General features: G+C 43.2%; 1 protein-coding gene and 1 long non-coding RNA gene across 3 annotated transcripts in view; one reads left to right on the top strand and one right to left on the bottom strand.

The window, feature by feature from the left end:
* Positions 1-15,081, bottom strand: part of LOC126262319 (follistatin) — an 809,720-nt gene that overhangs the window by 470,892 nt on the left and 323,747 nt on the right. The window lies entirely within an intron of this gene.
* The window catches only part of LOC126262320 (uncharacterized), a 439,820-nt gene continuing 433,832 nt past the window's right edge, over positions 9,094-15,081 (top strand). For both annotated transcript variants that reach the window (XR_007546719.1, XR_007546718.1), the window contains exon 1: positions 9,094-9,317. This is a non-coding gene — a long non-coding RNA (uncharacterized LOC126262320). The remainder of the gene's footprint in view (positions 9,318-15,081) is intronic.

The following is a 15,081-nucleotide window of genomic DNA, read 5'->3' as shown; positions in this document are numbered from 1 at the left end:
CCACCGCGGCCGGCGTCAGTCCTAGGGTTTTTCGTTCATTGAACGCCATCTCCAGCTACAGGAGATGGACTAAAATACAGAAATACGAAAAACATTACCATGCCTAATAGGGTGTAGGGTGGCAATCTAAACAGCTTCCAGACCTCTTGGAATGGATAAATACAGGTCCGGTATGGTTTTCAAGGGAATCTTATACCATTCTTCCTGCAAAATAGGAGCAAATCCAGGTAACGATGATGGAGGTGAGTAGCTGTCACGCACCATTCTCGCCGAAGCAGACAGCAAAGACACAATAATATAGAGGTGGTCAGGGGAGATGCGACAGTTCATCCGTATGCTCACAAAACCAATGCTGGATTGTGCGAACTGTGTGAACAGGGGTCTTGTCGCCTCTGAGCACAGCATCACCACTGGGGAACAAAATGGCCGCATGATTCTTGGCAGTAATGTGAACTTGTAGAGTAACCACGGAGCTCGTGGGATACCACGACGTGGCTGCCCAGTCGTCACTGAACCCCCGCCGTGTTTCACTCTTGATAGCACGCAGTCTGTAACGCAAGGTTGGAACGGCGTTGTCGCGGCCAGAAGTTTGAAACAGTGTTAAACAAGACCAAATAACTTTCTTCCACTGATCCGAAGTTCAGATTTTGTAGCTTAGCCACCACGCTTTTCTATTACGGGGGCTTGAATTACCGATGAATCTCGAAATTCCAGTTTGCCCTGTAGTTCCCTGCTTATAGAGTTTACCTCGTGTTGTTTTGGTGCTGACAGGACCCACGAGTACGACATTCATTTGTGCAATGACTTTTTCAGTCGTCATCCACCTATATCTCATCACAGCCTTGTTCAATAATCGTCTGTTGTAAGTAGGCGGTTAGGTTTTTATGTTGGTAACGCCACGTAGCGCTCTGTGAAAATCACTGACTGTGCTGTGTGCAGTCTGTGGCTGATATGCATTGTTGGAATATTCGCTTGTGTAGTGTTGGGCAGTTGGATGTGAACAGTGCGTAGCGTTGGGCAGTTGGAGGTGAGGCGCCAGCAGTGGTGGATGTGGAGAGACAGATGGCAGAGTTTTGAGAGGTTGATATAAGTGGACGATCTGGATGTGTGTCCGCCAGAAAAAGGAAATTCGTAAAGATGGAGGTCATATATATATATATATATATATATATGACTTTTGAACATTATTAAGGTAAATACTTTGTTTGTCCTCTATCAAAATCTTTCATTTGCTAATTATGTCTATCAATAGTTAGTGCCTTCAGTAGTTAGAATCTTTTATTTAGCTGGCAGTACTGGCGCTCGCTGTATTGCAGTAGTTAGAGTAACGAAGATTTTTGTGAGGTAAGTGATTCATGAAAGGGATAGGTTATTGTTTGTCAGGGCCATTCTTTTGTAGGGATTATTGAAAGTCAGATTGCGTTGCGCTAAAAATATTGTGTGTCAGTTTAGTGATGATCAGAATAAGTAAAGAGAGAAGTGTTTGAGTACGTTCAGTTTTGCTCAGCTGTATGAAAGTCAAATAACGTAAGAGGTTTTCCAGCACTGTCATTTTATTTTTTTCTAAGGGGACGTTTCACTGTCACGATCACTCAACACACACATTCGTCCTTGTTATGACTTAGCGGATGATGTTTATCAGTTTTCCGTGTGTGCGGTCCAAATATTCGATATGGTGCCTCATGAAACACCAAACACTTCGAACCTTAGCCTACCTTGGTTACAGAAGCAACCACCAAACGAACACCACAATTTGTCCACTTTCTAATTCACGTAGGTCCGACATAACGCACTCGCAGCTCCACAGAACACTATTCTAACGCCGACACACACTTGAAATATACTGAGGGCATTGCATAGGTGCCACCGGTGTGGTCGAGCGGTTCTAGGCCCTCGAGTCTGGAACCGCGCGAACGCTACGGTCGCAGGTTCGAATCCTGCCTCGGGCATGGATGTGTGTGATGTCCTTAGGTTAAGTTAGGTTTAAGTAGTACTAAGTTCTAGGGGACTGATGACGTCAGAAGTTAAGTTCCATAGTGCTCAGAGCCATTTGAACCATTGCATAGGTGCCGTTCGTGGTCAAATACAGCAGCGCCGCCTGCAGGGTTAGATAGCATCAGCAGTGATGTTCAAGCACGCATTTCTCATGCTACTTTCTGTTTTCGTCCAGACCTGGACTCGCGATCTGCCGAAAGACCTCTGCCTAGCGAGCAAGTGCAAGCTCACAAAACCGCAAAACTCACCTATATAAAGGGAAAATGATTGATTGGAATTCTGTTCGCACACATGGGAACACACTCTGAGAATTCTCTTAAGCTTTCTGTAGTGGAAAATTAACTTCGTTGGTCATGAAGAATAACTACTTTTAATTTTCTAAGTGTTAAACACTTCAGGACACAATTTCTGCCCCAGAACGCTGATGGTTTACCACCTGCATTCGATAAGGGCTGCCAGACGATGTAGTGATTTAATGAGCTCCGAATCGCTTCGCGCGATCGTTATAACATTCAGGCGTTATTGGCAATGCGCCTCAGGAGCGATTACAGGCATGTAATTGGCCACGTCCTGCTCCCTCGGTTAGCACTAGTGTGCAATGTTTTTCCTGGCAGTGCATCTAAAAAAATTTTTCAGAACAAAAACAGTCTTGGCCGCGAAATTATTTAATGTCAATGACGTTTCTCCCTTTTGGGGCATCATCAGATTGTCTAAAAAACAAGAAACAGACAGATGTGGGGAAATATGGCCCCCTGGGAAAATCGTTTGCCCTTGAAAATCGTCTTGGAGGCCCTGAGCACAACCCATTTAGAAGGATAGCAGGAAGGTCAGCCCATCATCTCCAGATTTTGTATGGTGGTGTGCTCTCCTAACCTTACATATTCCGTCCTGACAGCCGTATTCTGCGCATCAAGACGCTTCATTCGAGCCCAAACTCGATAAGGTAGAGTCAATTTTGTATGAATTCATGTAAGCGATATGCAAATCAAATAAGTAAATCGCAAGTGCGCACCAAGGTTGAAAAAGTCGATGCTGGCGTACACAACATGACGGCCACAGGAATTTTCGTTCTAGGGAGGCAGCCGGCCTGCTGGGAGGCCTGTCCCTTCAGAGGGGTGGGTTGGTGCACATCTACTTCGGCCAGAACGACCACCCAGAGAGAGAACAGCTTTTGCCAGATTGAAGGGATAGAGACACTCGTGTTCAATTTAAAAGCAAATTCCGCTACATTGTGTGGGAGCGCCCAGAAGACGCATTTTTTCATGGACCAACTGCGTAGTTACGGAGTTATCACAGGAGGACAGTATATGCCTAATGGAGATGCTACATAGTTCCGCATTGGTCGACTTAAACGAAACGTCATTCTCCTGTTTAAAAGAGCAACGCTGATTGGCGGAATATTTCTGATGCAAAGAGCCAGAGGAGTAAGGGAAAACAGTGAATGATATACCCTTGCAACTTTTCCAGAAAAAGGGGCCGTTCCATTGTCACTCTTGGAGCAGGAACATGTAACGAGAGCGAGTGCGCTCGTACGTGTACGCAAAGAGCAAGGAACAAAGTCTCTCCTCAGTACTTCACTGGGAGAGCACCTCTGTCGCTAGCGAATTGGAGTGATACTCTATATTGAGTTGCTCGTGATTAAGCGTTGTTCACTGTGTTGGCCGCCACACTTATTGTGCGGTGTTAGCCTAGGGGCGGATAGGAGTCCTTGAATTCATCAAGGTGTAGGGAGAGTTTGATTGGCGAAGGTCAATCTAGATAGAATGAGATAGTTGTGTTATCTGTCAGCAGTGAGCGACGCAGGCAGCAGTCGTCGCAGCTCACGGTATTGTCCGCTACAGCGTATGCAAGCCCCATGTCCTCCATAACAGTACACTCCTCTACACTTCTCACGTGACAGCCTTGACCGTACCTAGACAAGTTGTGTAGGCGCGGCTCTCTGCCTTTCTGCTGAGTAAATAACATTCTGAAAGAAAAGGGAGGAAAGAACCTTTCCATACTTTGTAAAATAATAGCATTAATAGCATTCCTATCCATAAGAGGTAATCTACTGTTCCGGAAAGAACCCAGAATTTATTAATTTATAAGAAAAAGTTTGACTTGATTTCTCAGAATTTTTTTTGCGATAAATAATATTTTTCGTTCGTTTAATGCTTTTCTTACACTAACTACCAATACTCCAGTACCCAAGAATCCCACTAGTTACGTGAGAATATAGAACATTTTGTGTCTTTTCCTTAAAGTGGACGACTTCAGAAGATATTTGTTGCTGAATGTTTTTCAAGCAGTTCATTGAACGCCATCTCCAGCTACAGGAGATGGACTAAAATACAGAAATACGAAAAACATTACCATGCCTAATAGGATGTAGGGTGGCAATCAAAACAGCTTCCAGACCTCTTGGAATGGATAAATACAGGTCCGGTATGGTTTTCAAGGGAATCTTATACCATTCTTCCTGCAAAATAGGAGCAAATCCAGGTAACGATGATGGAGGTGAGTAGCTGTCACGCACCATTCTCGCCGAAGCAGACAGCAAAGACACAATAATATAGAGGTGGTCAGGGGAGATGCGACAGTTCATCCGTATGCTCACAAAACCAATGCTGGATTGTGCGAACTGTGTGAACAGGGGTCTTGTCGCCTCTGAGCACAGCATCACCACTGGGGAACAAAATGGCCGCATGATTCTTGGCAGTAATGTGAACTTGTAGAGTAACCACGGAGCTCGTGGGATACCACGACGTGGCTGCCCAGTCGTCACTGAACCCCCGCCGTGTTTCACTCTTGATAGCACGCAGTCTGTAACGCAAGGTTGGAACGGCGTTGTCGCGGCCAGAAGTTTGAAACAGTGTTAAACAAGACCAAATAACTTTCTTCCACTGATCCGAAGTTCAGATTTTGTAGCTTAGCCACCACGCTTTTCTATTACGGGGGCTTGAATTACCGATGAATCTCGAAATTCCAGTTTGCCCTGTAGTTCCCTGCTTATAGAGTTTACCTCGTGTTGTTTTGGTGCTGACAGGACCCACGAGTACGACATTCATTTGTGCAATGACTTTTTCAGTCGTCATCCACCTATATCTCATCACAGCCTTGTTCAATAATCGTCTGTTGTAAGTAGGCGGTTAGGTTTTTATGTTGGTAACGCCACGTAGCGCTCTGTGAAAATCACTGACTGTGCTGTGTGCAGTCTGTGGCTGATATGCATTGTTGGAATATTCGCTTGTGTAGTGTTGGGCAGTTGGATGTGAACAGTGCGTAGCGTTGGGCAGTTGGAGGTGAGGCGCCAGCAGTGGTGGATGTGGAGAGACAGATGGCAGAGTTTTGAGAGGTTGATATAAGTGGACGATCTGGATGTGTGTCCGCCAGAAAAAGGAAATTCGTAAAGATGGAGGTCATATATATATATATATATATATATATATATATGACTTTTGAACATTATTAAGGTAAATACTTTGTTTGTCCTCTATCAAAATCTTTCATTTGCTAATTATGTCTATCAATAGTTAGTGCCTTCAGTAGTTAGAATCTTTTATTTAGCTGGCAGTACTGGCGCTCGCTGTATTGCAGTAGTTAGAGTAACGAAGATTTTTGTGAGGTAAGTGATTCATGAAAGGGATAGGTTATTGTTTGTCAGGGCCATTCTTTTGTAGGGATTATTGAAAGTCAGATTGCGTTGCGCTAAAAATATTGTGTGTCAGTTTAGTGATGATCAGAATAAGTAAAGAGAGAAGTGTTTGAGTACGTTCAGTTTTGCTCAGCTGTATGAAAGTCAAATAACGTAAGAGGTTTTCCAGCACTGTCATTTTATTTTTTTCTAAGGGGACGTTTCACTGTCACGATCACTCAACACACACATTCGTCCTTGTTATGACTTAGCGGATGATGTTTATCAGTTTTCCGTGTGTGCGGTCCAAATATTCGATATGGTGCCTCATGAAACACCAAACACTTCGAACCTTAGCCTACCTTGGTTACAGAAGCAACCACCAAACGAACACCACAATTTGTCCACTTTCTAATTCACGTAGGTCCGACATAACGCACTCGCAGCTCCACAGAACACTATTCTAACGCCGACACACACTTGAAATATACTGAGGGCATTGCATAGGTGCCACCGGTGTGGTCGAGCGGTTCTAGGCCCTCGAGTCTGGAACCGCGCGAACGCTACGGTCGCAGGTTCGAATCCTGCCTCGGGCATGGATGTGTGTGATGTCCTTAGGTTAAGTTAGGTTTAAGTAGTACTAAGTTCTAGGGGACTGATGACGTCAGAAGTTAAGTTCCATAGTGCTCAGAGCCATTTGAACCATTGCATAGGTGCCGTTCGTGGTCAAATACAGCAGCGCCGCCTGCAGGGTTAGATAGCATCAGCAGTGATGTTCAAGCACGCATTTCTCATGCTACTTTCTGTTTTCGTCCAGACCTGGACTCGCGATCTGCCGAAAGACCTCTGCCTAGCGAGCAAGTGCAAGCTCACAAAACCGCAAAACTCACCTATATAAAGGGAAAATGATTGATTGGAATTCTGTTCGCACACATGGGAACACACTCTGAGAATTCTCTTAAGCTTTCTGTAGTGGAAAATTAACTTCGTTGGTCATGAAGAATAACTACTTTTAATTTTCTAAGTGTTAAACACTTCAGGACACAATTTCTGCCCCAGAACGCTGATGGTTTACCACCTGCATTCGATAAGGGCTGCCAGACGATGTAGTGATTTAATGAGCTCCGAATCGCTTCGCGCGATCGTTATAACATTCAGGCGTTATTGGCAATGCGCCTCAGGAGCGATTACAGGCATGTAATTGGCCACGTCCTGCTCCCTCGGTTAGCACTAGTGTGCAATGTTTTTCCTGGCAGTGCATCTAAAAAAATTTTTCAGAACAAAAACAGTCTTGGCCGCGAAATTATTTAATGTCAATGACGTTTCTCCCTTTTGGGGCATCATCAGATTGTCTAAAAAACAAGAAACAGACAGATGTGGGGAAATATGGCCCCCTGGGAAAATCGTTTGCCCTTGAAAATCGTCTTGGAGGCCCTGAGCACAACCCATTTAGAAGGATAGCAGGAAGGTCAGCCCATCATCTCCAGATTTTGTATGGTGGTGTGCTCTCCTAACCTTACATATTCCGTCCTGACAGCCGTATTCTGCACATCAAGACGCTTCATTCGAGCCCAAACTCGATAAGGTAGAGTCAATTTTGTATGAATTCATGTAAGCGATATGCAAATCAAATAAGTAAATCGCAAGTGCGCACCAAGGTTGAAAAAGTCGATGCTGGCGTACACAACATGACAGCCACAGGAATTTTCGTTCTAGGGAGGCAGCCGGCCTGCTGGGAGGCCTGTCCCTTCAGAGGGGTGGGTTGGTGCACATCTACTTCGGCCAGAACGACCACCCAGAGAGAGAACAGCTTTTGCCAGATTGAAGGGATAGAGACACTCGTGTTCAATTTAAAAGCAAATTCCGCTACATTGTGTGGGAGCGCCCAGAAGACGCATTTTTTCATGGACCAACTGCGTAGTTACGGAGTTATCACAGGAGGACAGTATATGCCTAATGGAGATGCTACATAGTTCCGCATTGGTCGACTTAAACGAAACGTCATTCTCCTGTTTAAAAGAGCAACGCTGATTGGCGGAATATTTCTGATGCAAAGAGCCAGAGGAGTAAGGGAAAACAGTGAATGATATACCCTTGCAACTTTTCCAGAAAAAGGGGCCGTTCCATTGTCACTCTTGGAGCAGGAACATGTAACGAGAGCGAGTGCGCTCGTACGTGTACGCAAAGAGCAAGGAACAAAGTCTCTCCTCAGTACTTCACTGGGAGAGCACCTCTGTCGCTAGCGAATTGGAGTGATACTCTATATTGAGTTGCTCGTGATTAAGCGTTGTTCACTGTGTTGGCCGCCACACTTATTGTGCGGTGTTAGCCTAGGGGCGGATAGGAGTCCTTGAATTCATCAAGGTGTAGGGAGAGTTTGATTGGCGAAGGTCAATCTAGATAGAATGAGATAGTTGTGTTATCTGTCAGCAGTGAGCGACGCAGGCAGCAGTCGTCGCAGCTCACGGTATTGTCCGCTACAGCGTATGCAAGCCCCATGTCCTCCATAACAGTACACTCCTCTACACTTCTCACGTGACAGCCTTGACCGTACCTAGACAAGTTGTGTAGGCGCGGCTCTCTGCCTTTCTGCTGAGTAAATAACATTCTGAAAGAAAAGGGAGGAAAGAACCTTTCCATACTTTGTAAAATAATAGCATTAATAGCATTCCTATCCATAAGAGGTAATCTACTGTTCCGGAAAGAACCCAGAATTTATTAATTTATAAGAAAAAGTTTGACTTGATTTCTCAGAATTTTTTTTGCGATAAATAATATTTTTCGTTCGTTTAATGCTTTTCTTACACTAACTACCAATACTCCAGTACCCAAGAATCCCACTAGTTACGTGAGAATATAGAACATTTTGTGTCTTTTCCTTAAAGTGGACGACTTCAGAAGATATTTGTTGCTGAATGTTTTTCAAGCAGTTCTTGTTGGTACATTAGGTGCGTCTGTCTGACTTCTGTAGTAGTGTTAGGTTGAAATTATTTCTTGCAGGAGCCAAAGGGTACTTGTTGGATCAATCCATTGAGGAACTTGAAAAAATTAAACCCATACACTCACAATTTGACAAAGCCTTCTTCGCCTAGTAGCGGAAACTGGCTGTGGTGTACACAACAGCAAGTGATTCAGCTCGCTGATGTGGCCAGAAAAGATTTATTACACAACTTCTTTGTCGTTCAAACCCATTCCTCTTTACACTGTTCTTCAAGAGTACCCTGTAACCCCCTACTTGCTCGTACTTCGCGCACAGAAATTCTGAAAAAAACTGAATTTGATATTACACAAAGGATTATAACCAGCTATTCAAACCCCCACTGCCTTCTAGAACGGTGCGGGAGCAGCACTTAATGCTCGGCAGTTCCGAAACCACACCGTTTACGATAATTTTTTGAGTACGTGTCAGCATGTGGTGGTCAGAGTGTAAGAAGCTAGGTGCGAGCGGGTCCGGACCTGCACGGCCCTCCGCCGACGCGGCAGTGCTTTGGCGACGGCGCAGTCGCTTCTGCAGGCGGTAACGCTCCACAGCTGCCCGCGTTTACGTTCGCTTCTTGTGTTCCAGCATTGCCAGACTCTGTGCTACGTACATCTCAACTTCAAGCCCGCATCTCGGTGGAACACCCGACACGCGGCTGCAAAAGAGTTATCGAGCAACCGTCGCGCAACGAGTTTTCGTTGCCGTGACTTTTATTGAAGGCCACTGACGGTAAGTTCAAAAGCTAGCGCATTTCAACAGTTCGGCTAATTATTCATGTGGTTTCACGGCGCCGCTTGTGTTATGCTTGCTCACAACAAGCTGTTGGAGAACAGACTGCCTGAAAATTTATAATGCTTTCAATACGTGCACGTTAATGTAACGCCATTCTTTTAACAGTAGGAGCTAGTTTGCCACGAGGGCCACAAGTTGGCTGCACTGAAAAAGCCATGGCACCTGCTACTCCTCACTATATGGGTTGCTTGTTAGCGACAGTGCCAGATCCTGTTTCGTTAAGCAGGGTGGTTTTCTTAACATATGTCATGTCGCAGTTTATCATGATGTAAATATATTTGACATCTTAGGTCAGCTAGCAGTCATAAACTGCTGTATGTAACATTTTATACACCTTTTATTCGTAGCCCTGGGAGTCTTTTCCAGATATTGCATTCATTGAGTCAACCTAAGTAAGTCTGTCGCTACTTGTCTAACCTAAGTACTGTAAAATCTGTTATTGATTAAGGGTAGCGTTCAAGCACTGCGATACTGCGTATTTATCTACTTATGTTGCCACGTATGCGGAAGAAATACCGGAAGTTAACTGTGTGCACAGTGACTTTAGGTGTGTAAAGCAGATTTATGCGCTGCCACTTTTCAAGTGCGCTAATGCAGATGTGAACAAAAGCGCATGAGCCAAAATGGGGTAAAGCCATGTGCGTTCTGACATTGCTCAATATCTTGCAATTCACATCAAATCGCACAGCAAGATTTTAGTATTTTGCTTGAAAAACGGATTACGCGTGTATCTAGGAAATGCAAAGTTATGCCTAATGAAATTTCTGCAGGATTTAGGGTTGTACAAAGCTTCGTTTCTTGAAAAACGACTACTGCCGTCGAAGAGATTGAGCCACTAATTTAGTGTCTGAGAACAAAACATTTCTCTGATTGTTTCTGAAAGTACAAAATTCACGAAGGAGTCTTAGTGATCATGAAGTTTAGCTGTTTTTCATTACACTTCTCGTGAGATGAATATTTTTCAACGGTGTTTTGAGATGCACGAAAATAATAGAATAGATAATAGAATGGCATCACTTAATATTTGTTACTGAAAATGGTTCAGCAATTGTTGGCATGTCGTAGACAGCTAGCTTCACAGAAGCCGTAAACGAACTTCAGTCAGTGTAACGAAGTGAAATGTGAAAGATTGTAGTTAAAACTGGAGTTACATTGGTTTTGGGAGTATTTAGCTGCTTGCTACTGCATTTTTCTTATATTACTCGGATGATGTTCTGGACTGAACTTCCAGAAAGAACTTTTAATTCTTGTGAATCCTAGCGTGTTTTCATTTTCAGTTTTTCATTAACGTTAGTATACGTCACGGACAGAAACACGCAGTAAAACACTACTAAATACTCCAGGTCTTCTTAAACAGGCTGATCATTCTTGGCTGTTTTCGAGTCAAACAGTGCACGAAAGTCAAAGCTCTTTCAAACTCGGTTTCTAATACCAGATCTCCTATTTATTCCAAATCGAAACCCATTTGTTCTTCTCTCTCTTCATTAGACAGTTCCATCCTCAACGTGCTTTTTCCACTTACCAGCTATCTCATCTGCGTCATTCTTTTTGCTCTCTTAATGTTGACGTGCTGTGGATTCCTTTTCTAATGTTTTTTTTTTGTTTTTGTATTTTCTTCTTTCATAGATCAATTTAAGAATTTCTTCTGCGACCAAGGTTTCTTCACAATTGGCTTCCTTGCCGTTATATTCGTATGCCAACTTCTGTGATTATCGTTTTTAAATTTGTTCACTCCTCTTCAACTGAACTGCCAACTGTGGTATTCATTTTCGCAGTACCACAGCCTCAACGAACTTCAAATATATATTATCACCGCTCAAGACTTACCGAACCCACTTGCTTAAAAGTTGATTGTTCGTGAAGATTTTTTTGAACTTCAGCTTACTTTTATTAGCGCCTGTCGAAAACTTCAGATGAGAGACTATCATTTAGTAGGAACTAGAGTCAGAACTCCTTTAAGTTAGCACTTACACATCAGCTGTGAACGACATTCTTCCCTACTGATCTCTCCTCGACCTTAACGCTCTTACCTGAACAACATGACAGAAACACCCGTTCCCATCAGAGCAAAATCCTGTCTGCCCCACTCCGCTGTTCAGCCACTTTCTCGAAGTCTTCAGTAGCAGAAACCCGAATCTGGAATAACCTCCCGCATTATGTTAGAGAACTGAATAACATCTCCATCCTCAGAGGACAGGTAACGACGTATCTGTTGAAGTAACAATAATGACTACCACGCCCCTTTATGCATTCGTTACCGCTGTACATACATCTCTTCCAAGAAGATCTTACTCATATCCCAGTACTGTCAGATCCTGCAGTCTCCTTAAATTTCCTTTCCCCAGAGCCTGCTGTTCAAAAAACAGATATTTCGTATCTCTGTAAATTCTTTTTATATCTGTCACTAACGTAATTGTTGTTGCTCTCATTATTAGTATCATTATCAGTGGCAGCAGCAATTATAGAAGAAGTACTGCCAGTATTATTAGTTGATGTATGTGTTATTTCGCCATATCGTCTCTACAGACATTCAAATCATTTTAACACTTTTTGTTGTTGTTGTTGTGGTCTTCAGTCCTGAGACTGGTTTGATGCAGCCTGTCTCATACATTTTGCTCACCAGATGGTAGAGTTTTGTCAGGACTGGCTCTCCCAAGGCTGTCAGTAGTTCTAATAGAATGTTATCCACTCCTGGGGCCTTGTTACGACTTAGGTCTTTCAGTGCTATGCCAAACTCTTCACGCAGTATCATATCTCCCATTTAATCTTCACCTACATCCTCTTACATTTCCATAATATTGCCCTGAAGTACATCGCCCTTGTGTAGACACTCTATATACTCCTTCCACCTTTCTGCTTTCCCTTCTTTGCTTCGAACTGGGTTTCCATCTGAGCTCTTGATATTCATGCAAGTGGTTCTCTTTTCTCCAAAGGTCTCTTTAATTTTCCTGTAGGCAGTATCTATCTTACCCCTAGTGAGATAAGCCTCTACATCCTTACATTTGTCCTCTAGCGATGCCTACTTAGCCATTTTGCACTTCCTGTCGATCTCATTTTTGAGACGTTTGTATTCCTTTTTGCCTGGTTGATTTACTGCATTTTTATATTTTCTTCTTTCATAAATTAAATTCAATATTTATTCTGTCACCCAAGGATTTCTACTAGCCCTCGTCTTTTTACCTACTTGATCCTCTGCTGGCATCACTATTTCATCCCTCAAAGCTACCCATTCTTCTTCTACTGTATTTCTCTCCCCTATTCCTGTCAATTTTTCCATTATGCTCTCCCTGAAACTCTGCACAACCTCTGGTTTAGTCAGTTTATCCAGGTCTCATCCCCTTAAATTCCCACCTTTTTGCAGTTTCTTCAGTTTTAATCTTCAGTTCATAACCAATAGATTGTGGTCAGAGTCCACATCTGCCCCTGGAAATGTCTTACAATTTAAAACCTGGTTCCTAAATCTCTGTCTTACCATTATATAATCTATCTGAAACTTGTCAGTATCTCCAGGCTCCTTCCATGTATACAATCTTCTTTTATGATTCTTGAACCAAGTGTTAGCTATGATAAATGTAAACGTTTCAGAGAGAATAGCGAGCAATGTGATTATCTGGCATTAAGTCATTACGAAGAAAAATGAGAAAATCGGGAGGTTTTCTTAGGTTTCTACCACATATTAACACTTTTCGCATTTTCTCGTGTAATGTGGCTGTCAGACCTCGGCTCATGCAGAATCTTAAGGTCCTAGGTCAACTGCAAGGCACAAAACCCGGCCAATAACTGAATTTTCGATACCTAAAACATGACCTGTAATACGTCTTCCTTGTCGATTGCATCAACTTCGAAGCTTCCATTTTGTACAGAGTGGTGCGACTGCATACCTCAGGACGTGACATAAATTTCCAGACGATAAATGTCAACGTTTCCCTGAGAAAAGCGAGTAATGTGATTATCTGTCTTTACGTCATTACGAAGACTTTTTATCATATTAAAATTATTTCTTAGGTGACAATGACGTGAAAAAATACTGTATGTGTCAAATACTGGTCCGATGAAAGAGAGGGCAGAAGGCTCTAATCAGATCAGGTTAACTAAATAAATGGTGAGGAACGACAAAATAAGGTTCAAATGGCTCTGAGCACTATGGGACTTAACTTCTGAGGTCATCAGTCGCCTAGAATTTAGAACTACTTGAACCTAACTATCCTAAGGACTTCACACACATCCATGCCCGAGGCAGGATTCGAACCTGCGACTGTAGCGGTCGCTCGGTTCCAGACAGTAGTGCATAGAACCGCTCGGCCACTCCGGCCGGCGACAAAATATGTTTATGTTCCTGTGTGACAAAAGAATGTCTGTACAGTTAACTGTTTCGGAACACTCATAGTTATCTAAGGCTGAAGTCTGAGAGATACTACTTTAATCTCATGGAAAGTGCATGACGCTGTGACCCAGAACACTGTACCAGCTCCACCACTGTGGATTCTCCTCGCGTATCGTCCGGAACTGGTTACTCACTTTTCAGACGCCTATGTACACACTCATCAGCAGCGCGTGAACAGGCTCTTCTCTCCACGCAGCGCGTTCGTTCACCGGCGGACACGTGGCACTGTTCAAACAAACTGAGGTTACCGTCTTTAATGGACGCCACCTCGAGTGTCCAAAGCGATCACCGTTAGCTGTTTCTGTTTCCAGCTTGATGTACTTCCTACCATCACAGTTTCTAACACTGTATTTAAATATTCGACAATTACTCAGTTGTTGTTAAAATGTGCTTTTATATTAATTACAGTGCAGGAGATAGGGCTGTTGATAAAATATCGATGTGTCGAATTATTTCTAAATAATATCGATACATATTGGCAACGGTTTACTACTCGCTATATTGATATATCGAATTTAAAAAAATGGTTCAAAATGGTTCAAATGGCTCTGAGCACTATGGGACTTAACATCTGTAGTCATCAGTCCCGAGAATGTAGAACTACTTAAACCTAACGAACCTAAGGCCATCACACACATCCATGCCCGCGGCAGGATTCGATCCTGCAACCGTAGCGGCCGCGTGGTTCCAGACTGAAGCGCCTAGAACCGCTGGTCCACAGCGGCCGGCCGAATTCAAAATTCGAAATGCTGATATTTTTACTTCATATTGTATTTTTTCACAATTTTCAGTACATATTAGATTTTGTTCTTTTGAAATTGTAATAGAACATAAATTTAGTTTCACTCTGTCACGGAGTCTTACTATTTCTTGAGCTTTCATCACGTCCAGTCCTTATCTTTGACTGTGTGAAGCAAGTATATGTGGCACAAGAGAAGGAGTCGACTGCACTGGGGGAGGGGGGAGAGGTCGCGGTGTGAATGGAATATAGTTTTCGGAGGTGAAGAAATAGCTAGCCGAGCGGTCTTAGGCGCTGCAGTCATGGACTGTGCGGCTGGTCCCGGTGGAGGTTCGAGTCCCCCTCCGGTATGGGTGTGTGTGTTTGTCCTTAGGATAATTTAGGTTAAGTAGTGTGTAAGCTTAGGGACTGATGACCTAATCAGTTAAGTCCCATAGGATTTCACACACATTTGAACATTTGAAGAAATAGCACTTCAGTTGCATTAAAAAACAAAATTTTAACGCAGCTAGAGTGCATTTCCTCACATCTGCGTTCTTCAGAAACAGTTGCTGAAAATGATGAACAAAAGTCTAAAT

This window comes from Schistocerca nitens, chromosome 6 (assembly GCF_023898315.1).
Source record: "Schistocerca nitens isolate TAMUIC-IGC-003100 chromosome 6, iqSchNite1.1, whole genome shotgun sequence".
Lineage (NCBI taxonomy): Eukaryota > Metazoa > Arthropoda > Insecta > Orthoptera > Acrididae > Schistocerca > Schistocerca nitens.
Note: the sequence above shows the minus strand (reverse complement) of the source record. Positions and strands in the feature narration are given on the sequence as shown.